The sequence below is a fragment of the Bos javanicus genome, chromosome 27, assembly GCF_032452875.1.
Source record: "Bos javanicus breed banteng chromosome 27, ARS-OSU_banteng_1.0, whole genome shotgun sequence".
Classification (NCBI taxonomy): Eukaryota; Metazoa; Chordata; class Mammalia; order Artiodactyla; family Bovidae; genus Bos; species Bos javanicus.
Window position 1 is genome coordinate 11,433,699 of NC_083894.1, and position 15,571 is coordinate 11,449,269.

The 15,571-nt window shown below is 39.0% G+C and overlaps 1 long non-coding RNA gene and 1 other non-coding gene across 2 annotated transcripts in view; one reads left to right on the forward strand and one right to left on the reverse strand.

Annotated features, from left to right (window-relative positions):
* The window catches only part of LOC133239845 (uncharacterized), a 482,622-nt gene that overhangs the window by 402,832 nt on the left and 64,219 nt on the right, over positions 1-15,571 (forward strand). The window lies entirely within an intron of this gene.
* TRNAS-ACU (transfer RNA serine (anticodon ACU)) lies at positions 14,918-14,989 on the reverse strand. Its single transcript has one exon. It is a non-coding gene; the product is annotated as a tRNA-Ser (tRNA).

Below are 15,571 nucleotides of genomic sequence, written 5' to 3' on the forward strand. Positions count from 1 at the left end.
ACCTCCTCAATCTCAATCTAGTTGATGAGTTTGTTGTGAAATAAGTGCTCTTAAGAGGCTTCCTCAATGGCTCAGCAGGAAAAGAATCCATCTGCAACACAGGAAACGTGGGTTCTATCCTTGGATCAGGAAGATCCCCCGGAGAAGGACATGACAACCCACTCCAATATTCTTGCTTGGGAAATCCCATGGACAGAGGAGCCGGGTAGGTTACAGTCCGTGGGGTTGCAAAGAGCTGGACACGACTGAGCAACTGAGCAAAGCTATTAAGGAAAAGAAAAGCACATAGAGATGGGGAAAGGCAGATTTTGCACATGACATGGTGACTGTCCTTTAGCTCAGCCACCAACTGCTCATTGCATTTCTTAGGAAAGAGGGGACTGCAGGTGAAAATGGAATAAAACAAGCGCAGGGGGCAGTTCATTCCACTGGCATACTGTGTTTGAATCTGCTTGGGTGCTATAAGCGGGATTCTAGAGTGGGTAGACTGAACAACAGATATTTATTTCTCACAGTTCTGGAGGCTGGGAAGCCTAAGACCAAGGTCCTGGAAGATTTGGTGTTTGGTGAGGAACCCCCTCTTTGGGTTGTGTCCTCACATGATAGGGGGATTGAGATGCTCCCTGGGGGGGTCTGTTTTATAAGGGCACTAATCCCAGAGTATTCCACCTAATCATTTCACAAAGGCCACAGCTACTAATTCCATCACTAGAGGTGGTCAGGTTTTCAGCATATTAATTTTGGTGAAATACAAACAATCATTCCATAATACACTGGAGGCCTTTTTGAGCACAAGGGCCATTGCTTTGCTCCCATCTAATAGAGCATAAGGAAAATTGGGAGAAATAATTTTCATGGTAGTATGTGACATGGTTTCCATCTATTGAGAAAATGCAAGTTGATACCTTAAGTGGTAGTGCTACCCTGTTCTTGCAGCTTTTGGTGGCTGAGAGGCCACATCCAAAGGGAAGACAACTGTGGTGGCTCCAGGAGCCTCAAGTGAAGGAGCCTTAACAGTAGTAGTAATTTCCTAGGACTGGTGTCATCTTTTTTTACTACCAGCTTAGAATAAGACATTTATTCTCAAATTTCCTGAGGACAGAAATCCACTATGTGTATCTGTGTGGCATGGTGTCCGTTTTCTCTTATGGCACCTGCCATTGGATTAAGGACCACCCTAATCCAAGATGAACTCAAGTTGATTGCATCTGCAAAGACCCTATTTTCAAAGAATGTCACATTCATAGGTGCTAGGGGTTAGGACTTAAGCATGTATTTGAGGAAGGGAGGGACCTCAATTCAAACCACAATAGGAGTGCAGAAGAAATATTTCAGTGTTGAACAAGTCAGGAGAATCGGTAACAAGTGAACTACTGTGGGGGCAAGTGGTGGAGATTGCATGGAAGAGCTATAGGAAACCTTTATATTCATCTACTTCAGGGGAGAGTGATCATGATCTGAGGGAGATAATATGTTGAACTTCATGAGGTCACTAGTTTCATGAGCCAAAACAAGTTTAATACTGGCGATTTCTCATAACTCAACTTACAGGTAAAATGAGAGTCAGAATTATTATGTATTAACAATGTGGCCATTTCTTGAAACCCCAATTGCCATTCTTAAATTACAAAAAAAGAGAAAAAAATGACAATAGATTTACCTAAGGTAAATTGTTGCTCTTCAGCTTTTTAGCAGATGTTTAAACTGACTCTAGTTAGATAATTTTAAGAGTTGTAAGCAAACTTAATTGTCATGTATACTCAATAGATGTGTAAAAAACTGATTATATTAGACAATATAATCTTTTCTGAGTTAGGTCTGATGTGAATAAATAGGTATTCACATCACAGGTTTATCTCATAGTAACCAAGAATAAAGCAAAGTGAGTTGAAAGGATTTAAAATCCTGCATAAGCCCATGAATTACCTTCAAACCTTTTCAGTGATGAGCTAGATATCATTCTATTTATTTACCCTTGGGATTTGCATAGTGATTTTTTTGCCTCTCAGAATTTATCTAGATCGAGCAGCATCAAATTTATTTCTGACTGCTTTCCCAATTTTTCAAAGTAATTTATATTCTAATACTATGTTATAGGAACTGGCTGGCCCAACTGCTCTCCTATAGATTTGCATTGATATTGTTTTGAAATTTGTAATGTCATCTCAGTCCTCACTTGATTTGATTGAATTAATTTAATTTTAGATCTCACCACATTATTTCTAGCCCCTTAAAATGTTATCACCAAAAATATTTTCATATAGTAACTTAGGTTTGTTTATGTGGATTCACTCAGAAAAGAGTCAATGTAGCTAAGCTCTGTTTTTGAAAAAGACTCCTTTGATATTACTGCTGCTGCTGCTAAGTCGCTTCAGTCCTGTCCAACTCTGTGCCACCCCATAGACGGCAGCCCACCAGGCTTCCCTGTCCCTGGGATTCTCCAGGCAAGAACACTGGAGTGGGTTGCCATTTCCTTCTCCAAAGCATGAAAATGAAAAGTGAAAGTGAAGTCGCTCAGTCGTGCCCAACTCTTAGCAACCCCATGGACTGCAGCCTACCAGGCTCCTCTGTCCATGGGATTTTCCAGGCAAGAGTACTGGAGTGGGGTGCCATTGCTTCCTCCATTGATGTTACTACTTAGGTTGATCACTTTAGTGAACAAAGCACTCATGCAAAATTCATTGAAAAGCAATCAACAAGATGGTAACTAAGTCAAAGGAGGGTTACTCTGATATTCAGAAGTGAATCTGTTTTGATTGTGCATCTTTTAAGCATTATTTTAAAACTTCTGAAGACATATGTGACATAGAAAACAAAATTACATGAATAGAGACATTGTAGACAAAAAACATGAATGAAGTTTCTCAACTATCAGAACATAAAATCCTATGTTAACAAGCATAGTGTTCAACCGTATGTTTAACAGAAAAACTGACTTAAGGTTTTACCAAAAATTGGAATTCTCAGTAGTACACTGATATTGAGTTGTTTCTCCTGAGGGTGGGGGAGGGGAAACATATTTTGTTTAGAGTAGTGATAACCAGTGCTTACTATGTGCATTAAAAAAACATTTTATTTCTCTTTCAGTCGCATATTCTGGCAGCTTGAAATGCGTAACCAGGGGCAAGGAGTTTCATTAGGTAGTAGCTAGAGGCGACATAGATTGATGTTCATAAATAAGAGAAACTTTGTAATTCTGACCTCATCAGACTGCTAGGGAAGAATGCAACTTCAGCAATGGCTCTGATTTCTTTTCAGCTGATGCCCATCTCTGATACATGTTCAGGAAACATCCTGAATAGAGAAAACTATTTCTAATGGAAAAGTTGGGCAAAAATCCAAAGTTGAAATGGTTAAAAGGCTATCTTTATATCTTAAAATTTAGACAAGTAGTATACTTAGGACTTTTTCCTCAGTTTTTACCCTTAAGTTATATTGTAAATCACCATTACCCGTGGTACCTCTGGTGTCTTTATAATGCTGAGAGAATTTTTAGATATTCATATGCAGTTACTGCTTAAACAATGCAGAGGGTTAGGGGCACTGATTGTCCATAGTTGAAAATCAGTATATAACATATTTGGCCCTCCAAATGGATGGTTTTTCACATCTAAAGATTTAGCAACTACAAATTTTATAATATTATCATATATTAAAAAATTAACATATAAATGGACCCATACAATTTAAATCTGAGTTTTTCAAGGGTCAACTGAATGGTGGTCATTAGTTTCTAAGTGAGAAACCCTAAATCACTAGGAATGTTTAATCAGACTCTTGATTGTGAAATGGTGTATCTTGCTTTTCTGCAGATAATTTGCATGAATACTCTTCAGTGATGTTCTCAAAGTTGTTCAGTCACCAAGTTGTGTCCATCTCTTCACGATCCCCTGGACTGCAGCACATCAGGCTTCTCTGTCCCTCACCATCTCCCAGAGTTTGCCCATGAACTTGGGCAAATGTCCATTGCATAGGTGATGGCATTCAACCATCTCAACCTCTGTCACCCTCTTCTCCTTCTGCCTTTGATCTTTCCCAGCATCAGAATCTTTCCAGTGAGTCAGCTCTTCCCATCAGGTGGCCAAAGTATTGGAGCTTCAGCATTAGTCCAATGAGTGTTCAGGGTTGATTTCCTTTAATATTGACTGGTTTGATCTCCTTTTTGTCCAGAGGACTCTCAGAAGTCTTCTCCAGCACCACGGTTCAGAAGCATCAATTCTACCACACTCTGCCTTGCTTATGGCCCAGCTTTCAACAACCATACATAACCACTGGAAAGACCGTAACCTTGACTATACGGACCTTTGTTGGTTCTCATAGTACTGATGCCAGAAGCTTGGCCTCTCCACACTGGTGTTGAATTGAATGTGAGACAGTGAGTTTGAATTTAACCTTAGACGTAGTTTGGGGTCAAGTAGAAAAGAATAGCTTTACTGCTTTGCCAGGCAAAGGGGGAAACAGATGGTGTGTGCCCATGAAAAAATGCCCCACCAGGGAGGATGTGGTAAGGAGTTTTATAGCATTGATTCAATAGCAGAGTTTCTGATAAGATGAGGGTGTGTGTAGAGTCTGCACTCCTTTAACCTGGTTGCAGATAATCTCTTGGTAACCTTTTCTGATTCCTTTTAATCTGGCCTCAGATGGTCTTCTCTGGAATGAAGAATGCTGACTTCTATTTATCAGGGGTTTCATTTCTGTATGCATCCATGCTGGAATCTATTTGTGCTGCTGTTGTTAGAATTTGTGTGCATCTTTTGTGTTTTGGTGTTATAAAGCTTATAAAAATGGGAAATGTTTCACCTATCCAAAGAAAGATCTTTGGACTGGGACGACCCAGAGGGATGGTATGGGGAGGGAGGAGGGAGGAGGGTGCAGGATGGGGAACACATGTATACCTGTGGCGGATTCATTTTGATATTTGGCAAAACTAATACAATTATGTAAAGTTTAAAAATAAAATAAAATTAGAAAAAAAAAAAAAGAAAGATCTTTGGGGTGCCCACAATGACCCCTGAATGGCTCACAACTAAACAATCTGGCAGTCAGAAGCGCTTTACAAAGGGGAGGAACAGTCTAAAAATTAACATGCCCAGGGGGCTCCTTTGAACTTCAGGCATCCAGTTCTAATTTCCCCTATAGGAGCCCCAGAGAAGAATATGGCAACCAACTCCAGTAATCTTGCCTGGAGAATTTCATGGACAGAGGAGCCTCAGATCAATTCAGTTGCTCAGTCATGTTGGACTCTTGGAACCCCATGGACTGCAGCACTCTAGGCCTCCCTGTCCATCACCAACTCCCGGAGTTTACTCATACTCACGTCCATCAAGTCCGTGATGCCATCCAGTCATCTCATCCTCTGTTGTCCCCTTTTCTTCCCACCTTCAATCTTTCCCAGCATCAAGTCATCTCTTCACATCAGGTGGCCGAAATAATGGAGTTTCAGCTTCAGCATCAGTCCTTCCAATGAATATTCAGGACTGATTACCTTTAGGATGGACAGGTTTGATCTCCTTGCAGTCCAGGGGACTCTCAAGAGGCTTCTCCAACACCATAGTTCAAGACCATCAATTCTTTGGTGCTCAGCTTTCTTAATAATCCAACTGTCACATCCATACGTGACTACTGGAAAAACCATAGTTTTGACTAGATGGACCATTGTTGGCAAAGTACTGTCTTTGCTTTTTAATATGCTGTCTAGGTTGGTCATAATTTTTCTTCAAAGGAACAAGTGTCTTTTAATTTCATAGCTGTAGTCATCATCAGCAATGATGTTGGAGCCCCCCAAAATAAAAGTCTGTCACTGTTTCCACTAGTTCCCCATCTATTAGCCATGAGGTGATGGGACCGGATGCCATGATCTTCATTTTCTGAATGTTGAGCTTTAAGCTAACTTTTTCACTCTCCTCTTTCACTTTCATCAAGAGGCTCTTTAGTTCTTCTTCACTTTCTGCCATAAGGATCGTGTCATCTGTGTATCTGAGGTTATTGATATTTTTCCTGGAAATCTTGATTCCAGCTTGTGCTTCATCCAGCCCAGATATTCTCATGATGTGCTCTGCGTATAAGTTAAATAAGCAGGGTAACAATATTCAGCCTTAACGTACTCCTTTCCCTATTTGGAACCAGTCTGTTGTTCCATGTCCAGTTCTAACTGTTTCTTCCTGACGTGCATACAGATTTCTCAAGAGGTAGATCAGGTGGTCTGGTATTCCCATCTCTTAAAGAATTTTCCAGAGTTAGTTGTGGTCCAGAGGAGCCTGGCAGGTTACAATCCATGGTATCGCAAAGAGTCAAACACTACTGAGCAACTAGCACTTCATTTCTATAAGGAGCTCAAAAGATACTCTTACTTGTTTCCCTTGAGGCACTTCAGCCATGAAATTAAAAGACACTTTCTCTTTGGAAGAAAAGGTATGACAACCCCAGACAGCATATTAAAAAGCAGAGGCATTACTTTGCTGACAAAGGTCCATCTAGTTAAAGTTATGGTTTTTCCAGAAGTCATGTATGGATGTGAGAGTTGGATCATAACGAAAGCTGAGCACCGAAGAACTGATGCTTTTGAACTGTGGTGTTGAAGAAGACTCCTGAGAATCCCTTGGACTGCAAGGAGATCCAACCAGTCCATCCTAAAGGAAATCAGTCCTAGATATTCATTGGATGGACTGATGCTGAAGCTGAAGTTCCAGTACTTTGGCCACCTGATGTAAAGAAGTGACTTATCAGAAAAGACACTGATGCTGGGAAAGATTGAAGGCAGGAGGAGAAGGGGATGACAGAGGATGAGATGGTTGGATGCCATCACTGACTTGATGGATGTGAGTTTGAGCAAGCTCCAAGAGTTGGTGATCGACGGAGAAGTCTGGCGTGCTGCAGTTCATGAGGTCAGAAAGAATCAGACTCAACTGAGGGACTGAACTGAACTGAAATGAGGCAGAACCAGGATCCTGTCCTAAGGCGGCGCTGTTGTTCTTGGCTACTCCTCCCTTGTTTTGCATCCTCTCTCTTCCCTAATTAGCAATTGTTTGAATCTGTCTTTCAGGACTCAGGGAAGGTCATGGAGGCTAGAATCTGTTCCCTACAAACAATGATTGGGGGACACGGACACAGAAACACTTCTGTGTCCATGAGCTGCACAGGATCCTGTTCGGTTTCAGTACAGGACACCAAAGACAGGTATTGATAAAAGGGGGAGAAGACTGAATAGTGTACCTTTCGTCCTCGAGGGAGAAAATAATCATACTCAAGCAATTTTATAGCAGTGAGGAGGTAATGACTTTGTGATATGAAAATGCCCACAGTAAGGATAGTGAAAACCAAAATCAACTGAGAAAATATTACTCCAGAGAAACTAGCCTGTTGCTTTGGGATTGAAGTATCAATACTTCGGAGGGTTGTCTGACACTTGTAACTTTGTATCATTCTGGCAGAAAAACCTAAGTGTGGAGTGTAATGTTGCCCTACCACAGGCAATTTTCAAGAAGGGATTTTGCTATGAACTTGCGAAGATGTTGTGAACAACTTTTATTCAGTGAAAATGCAAATGCTATCTATATACATTACAAGCGTGAAATACATCTTTTACATAAAATTAATTTCATAGTCTCTTTATACACATGTTTTTCTATTATAAGCATTTGAATATTTTGCAACATTTTATTTCCCAGTGGTTGCTGAACAACTGTAGAATTAATGTTTTACCAACCACATTCTCAAACAGATGTTTTGAAAGGATGATTTTAATCAAGAAAAATCCTTTTAAAAAAGTCTCTAGTTTTTTTTAGCAGAATGACTAATAGCCTTGTTGTGCAGAGACTTGACCTGAGTTCAAATCCTGGGTTCAACCTTTACAATTCACTTAACTTCTCTGAGTTTAATTTTACTTACCTGTAAGTGAATATATCAATAAGCTACTTCAAAAAGCTGCTATGAGATATAAATGAGATATATAAATGCATATAGCCTAGTATAAAATAGACATTCAGTAAATGTCAGACATGGTTTATAGTAAGATAAGGCCAGCTATTAGTCACTTGCTTTGTGTTCCTGCTTTGCAGTTAATATTTAATTATTAAGCAGAAGTATGAGGTGACTCATTGGAAATTAATTCATCCTCCCATCTCACTAAATTCTGTCATTTGCTTACACACATGTGAGCAATTAAATGGTTTTAGGAGCAACAGAGTGATTTAGTGTAAATGTGGAAGTTTTAAAAATTTTCAAGGAGAGACCAGGTAATAATAGGAAGGCTTGGTGTGGAAACTAATGTTTCCTCTGAGTGTTGATTATTAAAATAACTTCTTAACAAAACCTGTGGACAGTCTTTTCCTGGATAGCTTCTGCCTTTGTGGTTTGCCTCCAAAATTCAAACTCTTTCAGATGTTTCTGTTTTACACAGTACTTTGAGACTTTTCCAACTTTTTCTGTGTACGATACTTTAAGATGATCTCCCCTGCTGCTGCTGCTGCTGCTGCTAAGTCGCTTCAGTTGTGTCCGACTCTGTGTGACCCCATAGACAGCAGCCCACTAGGCTCCTCTGTGCCTGGGATTCTCCAGGCAAGCACACTGGAGTGGGTTGCCATTTCCTTCTCCAGTGCATGAAAGTGAAAAGTGAAAGGGAAGTCGCTCAGGCGTGCCTGACTCTTAGCGACCCCATGGACTGCAGCCTACCAGGCTCCTCCATCCATGGGATTTTCCAGGAAGAGTACTGGAGTGGGGTGCCAAATATACACTGTGGCTTCCTTTAATTTTTGTTCTAAGAATTTCTCCTCCTCTTTGCTTCTCAACCTGCCTAAGAGCTACTCATTCTTCAGGACTTTATTCAAATTGGAATGGTCCTCCCTCTTCTAGCAATGATTAATGCCTGCATACAGCACGAATCTATATAATCTTTAAGAAGGATCTTCCAGTGTTCACTCATACGGTTATCTTTTATCTAATCATATAACATTATATACATTCAGAATGCCTGACACAGTTTCTATGGACCCCATGAGCTGTAGCCTACCAGGCTCCTATGTCCATGGGATTCTCCAGGCAAGAATTTTGGAGTGGGTTGCCATGCCTTCCTCCAGGGGATCTTCCCTGATATATGAAGTGAGGGTAAAAAGTTGTTTTTTTCTTAAACATTGATTGCAAATTTTCAGAGAAATTAAAGGGAAAATACCTTGTTTTTATAAGCAATTCAGAATCATATCTAGCAGTGGATCCTTGATTAACACCATGAAAATCTTTGACCCTTTTTTTTTTTTTAGGTATTAGAAATGTTTCCTACTTACAAGTATTTATTGAGGAGGATAAAAAAATGTGTTTTCCCTCTTGTTTGCATTTATAATTAGACTCTGAAAGACAGGTTTTTTTCACTAGATTCATTATACCTTATTTGAAAAAGACAGTTGCAATGCCATCTGGCTTGGAAAACTGAGAACAATTTAGTTGTTGATTTTAGAAGTGAAAAATATCAATGTCACCTTTTGAAAATAAAGGTTTGAAATGTAAATAATCACTGAAAATATAATAGTAAAGTAAAAATCAGGAAATTTCAGATTTGTGACCTAGATTTTATTTTACCTTTGAAACAGACAGTTCCCAAGGAAGTCAATCTGATGTGTTGAATCTATGATCGGACCAGAAGGCTTTGGTTTTTGACCTATTCAGGTATCCAGAATGATAGTATTTAGTTTACTGTTGCTGTCACAACCAGAATCTACCTCTTTCTCTCTGTCAATTTCCTACTGCTTTTTACATTTTATCTAGTTGACCTGCATATTTCTATAAAGTATATCAAGCATTTTTTGAAAACTATAAAGCATAAATAAACATACAGTACACCTGAGAGATAAATAATAGGTAAATAACCTAGGAGAGGCAGACAGATAGGAATGACGGCGCCTGCTGCAGTTTACGAGATTTATTAGACAAGGTTATCCAGGAGTGGTGTTTGCTCTTGCAGCCAGCCTTATAGTTATGATACTTGGAACTGTTGATACATCTTCTATTTGTATTTTTTAAGATCCCATATCATCATTCAAGAACGTTTAAAAAATATTAATGGCAACAGCAAAGTAGCAATGCCGAAGGCATATACCCTGTTGCAAAAGTGTCTGACTTAAAAATGTGAGTAGTATCAATAATGTTAGGACACCAGAGGAGCTGCTCCATGGCCTTTTAAATCCTACTTTGGTAAGGACTACCATTGCTATAATGAATTCAGGTATGTGTATTCCAGTTTTCTTCTGTCAGCACTTTTTTGTTACATATATAAATTCATAGTGCACTGTGAGTGTGTATAGTTTTTGATGACTGCCCAAAGAAGCAGAGAATATACTTGAAGACAGGCTTAATTTTTTAAAGAACCTCTGAGATGTCAGAAACAAATATTGAGTTTCACAGAGTTAGTAATTACAAAATAAGAATAGCATAAATATATAATATGTAAGAATCTAATATTTTAATTTGCTGTTCTCTATAAGCTCAAGAATATGACTGTATATTTAAGGTTGTTGGAGCAATGAAAATTATTGACTTGGCCTAGAAAACTAGATAGATTGATCTATAACACATGTAAACATACATATTCATGTTTTCAGACTTCTAAAAATAGTTTGAAGTTTTATTATCCCAATTTCCTTATTTTATCCATTATGAAAAATAATAATTATGATTTGAAATGCTACATACTTTAAAATATTATCTATTAATATGGTTCAAGTGTTAATAAGTCAAAATTATGAAATGGCTATAAATGGTCCCTGAGAAAAGGTGAAGAAGATAGTTCAGAATGAAAGAAGGTTAGCATTTTATTTCTTTGTTATTTATTTGCACATGCTTAATTTTTATGGAATTAATAGTAACAGGGATGATATAAATTTCCCAAAATCTTATTTACAGGAGACAATTGCCATGTCTTTACTTCATAATGTTGCCAACCATGTATTTGGTTGAAGGTGTATTGAATGGAGCTAAATTCCACAACAGAAATTGCAGTGACTACAAGTCACTTCTTTCTTGGTTGGGATGATTTGCATTCTCTTTGCTGCACTTCCAGCTTGCAAATCTAATTGTTGTAATCTTCTTTTGCTAAGTCACTTCAGTCGTGTCTGACTCTGTGCGACCCCATAGATGGCAGGCCACCAGGCTCCCCCATCCCTGGGATTCTCCAGGCAAGAACACTGGAGTGGGTTGCCATTGCCTTCTCCAATGCATGAAAGTGAAAAGTGAAAGTGAAGTTGCTCAGTCGTGTCCAACTCCTGGCGACCCCATGGACTGCAGCCCACCAGGCTCCTCCATCCATGGGATTTTCCAGGCAAGAGTACTGGAGTGGGGTGCCATTGCCTTCTGGTTGCCCACAGGAAAAGTCTGAATTTCTTAGTTTGCTTAACATATCCATAAAAATGAGTTCTTACAGACACCCAAGTAATGTTTTTTTCTAGAGTGTCTCCTGTCCACTGTGTATTCCAGTCTAACATCCTTTTATTTCAACCCAATAAATGTGTCACACTGTCCTTCACTTCCAGACACTTGCATATGCCCTTTTCTCCTGGGAGTCATTTCACTTCTACCCATATGTCTTTTCTTCACCTGGCTCTTACCTGCTCATCATTGAGGCATCAATGCAGTCTCCCCTTCCCCGCAAAAACCTCATTTCCTACAATGCTTCAGTTTTCTTATCATGCACTGATGGGATTGTAAGATGCTGGTCTGAGTTACCTACAGTAAAGTGGTAAAGCCTCTCAGTCAGTGAGTGTATTTGGCACACTGTCTACTTCTCAATCCCCAACAGATTGCCTGGAACATAGTGCACACTTAGCAGTAAATATTTGAATAAATAAACTACCACATCTGGAAAGATGCATAACTATATAATTGGCAAATACATTCCAGGAGACAGTGTGGGACAGGGACCCTGGGATGCTGTCGTCCATGGGGTCTCAAAGATTTGAACACGACTTAGTGACTGAACAACAACTAGGCAATTTTAGGTAGTTATTAATTCCTTTACTACACCAAACACTGATTCTTTCCATACTATTTTTGAGTAAAATTGATTGTTTCTGGCCCATTGGTCATTGTTAAATGTTTGATCACCTGGCCCCTTGGTGAATGGAAAGGAAGAATGCATACAAGGTTAGAAGTTTTAAATTTCTTAGAGATATCTGGAAAATTATATAATCTAAGTTACATAAGCTAACTTAATGTATGTTTAAGTTGAATTGCAGAGAATTAACAAAGATTGTTAAACATTACATAGCCAAGTGCAAAAACTAGAATAAAAAAGCTATTTGGCATTTTAGCAGATACATATTTTTCATAGTCCAAATGCAGTCATTCATCTACTGTCTTCAAAGGTTAATATGTTTGTATCTATGAAGGAAAAAAGAATCCCATGCGGTTCCAAGTAAAACTGGATCTTTTAATGTTCTAAATCCTCCAGTGGATATTGGATTATTCGTGTGTGGTTTACAGAGGTTGGTCTTTGAGGGAAACCTGTCACCTAATAGGCACTCAGCAGCTCCAGCCACTACAGGAGGTCTTTGTCTTAGTTTAATAGTTTAATTTTAGAAAGTCTTGGAAATGCTCCATGAAGAGCAAAACAGCAACAGGAAAAAAAATAGTTTAACAAGGATGAGCTATGACTAGAGTTGCGGTTTTGGGAATAATACATTAGGTTTGTAATCAATTATGGATGAAATGTCTGGTCCATATTTTTCCACATCATCTACCAGCCGCGCATCCCTCATGCCAGAGCCGATTATGGAAGTAGCACCTCTTCTGTCATAACTGCCTGGACCCAGAAGGATATGATACCTGCAGAACAGCAATTAGCATCAGAAACCAGTCATCTTTACCCTGTGTTTTCTAGAGTTCATCTAGAAAAAAAAAATAATCCTCCAATCGAGTCTGTATGTGTGTGTGCACACGTACACATGCTGGTATTTATTTGTAGTCTGTTGAATTGGAAACCTGACATTTTCTGCTTGTGTCTGAACGCAGAACAAATCAGTCTAGTTAAACCCCAGAAAATAAGAATGTGACATCCCAGTGACACACAGGAAAACAATTAGATTTGAAGTATTTCTTAATGTTAGCAATCCATATTAGCATATCTAAATTGGCTGATTACCTAGTGCAAACCTACTGTTGTTGTTATAAAGGTTACTGAAATTTTACGCTCAAACAATCAAGAAATCGTGGTGAAAAAATAATGGTAACAATAAAAAATAAACCTTTCCAGAGCTAATTTTATATACCAAAATTTTTAACACTGCTTGAGCTAATATTTTCATTAATGTAACTGATAAGTATCTAAGGTATTACCCCTAAAATGCAATTTGGATTTATAAAATAATATATACTTCTTTCAGCTTGTATAGGACTCAAAGGGAAGAAACATATATAATTCAAATATTCAACAATCCTGGTTTAGGCAGTCATGCAGCATTCGCACATTCTGTGCCTGTGGAAACATTACAGAGACTTATTCCTTGTTGATTCTAAAATGTACACCAAAAAAGTAACAAAGTTCAAGACAACCTTTCTTTGCCATGGCTTTAACACTGGAATATTTCATAATCACTCTTTCTTTTTGTGACAACTAGATGCTTTTCACTTTCATGCATTGGAAAGGAAATGGCAACCCACTCTGGTATTCTTGCCTGGAGAATCCCAGGGACAGGGGAGCCTGGTGGGCTGCCGTCTATGGGGTTGCACAGAGTCGGACACGACTGAAGCAACTTAGCAGCAGATGCATTTGTTACCACCGATAAGGGTAAATATAAAATACGAAAATAGGTGTTGAAAAAATTATAACCGGCAAAACATGACCCTCAAATCGTGTGGAACTTCTTAACCTGTAGACTATTCAAAATAGTCTACAGGTTAGACAACATGAAAATCCCCATTCTCCAAGAACCTACTATCTGGATGAGGGCAGATAAGAGACAACATGTTTTACTGAAGCTTGTGTCGCCTGTGTGTTCTGAAGTCACAGCAGCTAACTTTGGCAGAAATTCCAATGCAGCACAGGTGACTTCTGGTTAGGAGTCAGGGAAAAGTTCATGAGCGGAGAGGTTTCTCCTGTACCAGGCTTTTTATTTATAATAGTTCCTGCATTTTCTTCATTTTACCTTCTGCATAAGCCTCCCTTGGAAAAGCTCTAACAACCGGTGCTTCTAATAGATATTCTATTACCTTATCTGGAGGCTCCTCTATGACCATGTGAATACCAAGAAAAAAAAAAAAAAGACCATGTTTTGCTCATCTTTGTGTCCAATCCTGAGCCTGGCATGCCAACATGCAATGGATACTTACGTTGTTTATTTAAATCTTTAACAATACGTGCTGTTCTGAATAATTTTTGTTTATACGAGATTTATCTCTGTCAGTGCTACCTGTTCTTCAATATTATTAAGGCAATGGCTGAGCCTAACAGTACTTAAAACTTCATTCTTTGTATATTGTATTTGAAAATAGAGCTCTCACTGAGCATTTCTGTGATAAAAAAAACAAATGACTATTTTTCTTTACTGGATTTAATAAGTTAGTATAATCAAAACCCATTAAAACCAGCTTTCCGTAAATTCAAAGAAGGTACTCTTTGACAACTGTTTTCATACGATAGGCTGAAGTGTCTTTTAACCTTCACTGGCTGTAAGCAGAAACATAATTAGTAGGCACTTGCTATTTTAATGATGAAATGAAAAATAAGTATTTCATTTATGGTATAGTTATTATCCCTCCGTTGTCTTTATGGCACAAGTCATCATGCAGGAATATTGTGAAGTGAAGAAAGTGAAGTCACTCAGTCATGTCCAACTCTTTGAGACCCCATGGACTGTAGCCCACCAGGATCCTCCATCCATGGGATTTTCCAGGCAAGGATACTGGAGTGAGTTGCCATTTCCTTCTCCAGGAGATCTTCCCGACCCAGGGATTGAACCTGGGTCTCCTGCATAGTAGGCAGACACTTTACCGTCTGAGCCACCAGGGAAATCAGGGATATTGTAGCATAGACTAAATATGAGAACAGGTATGAAGAACTAGAATCCAAATTACCCAGTTTGGGTTTCGTTTGCCACATAGTCAGTTTAAATATTAGTTTCTGATGGCTGCTGTAACAAAATAACTGCAACCAATGGCTTATAACACCTCAGATTTATTATCTTATAGTTCTCAAGACCACAAGTCCAAGATGATAGGGAGAGCTGATTTTCTCATGGAGACTCCAGGGAAGAATTCATTTCTGTGCCATTTCTAGCATCTATAGGATTGACCAAAAGGCTCCTTCAGGTTTTTCCATATGGTGTAACAGAAAAATCCAAATGAACTTCTGGCCACCCCAGAGAGGCTGCCTTTGTTTCTTGGCTCCTGGTCCCACAGCTCCCCTCCCTCTTCTGCTTCAGTGTCACTGCTGGCCTGACTCTTGGCTTCCTCGTCTCTGCTACAAGGACCCTTGTGATTATTCTAGACTTCCTGGATAGGCACAGCATAATCTTCCTGTCTGAAAACACAAAGTTAAAACACCATCTGCAGGGTCTCTGTTGTTACGTAAGGAAACCTACCACCAGGTTTC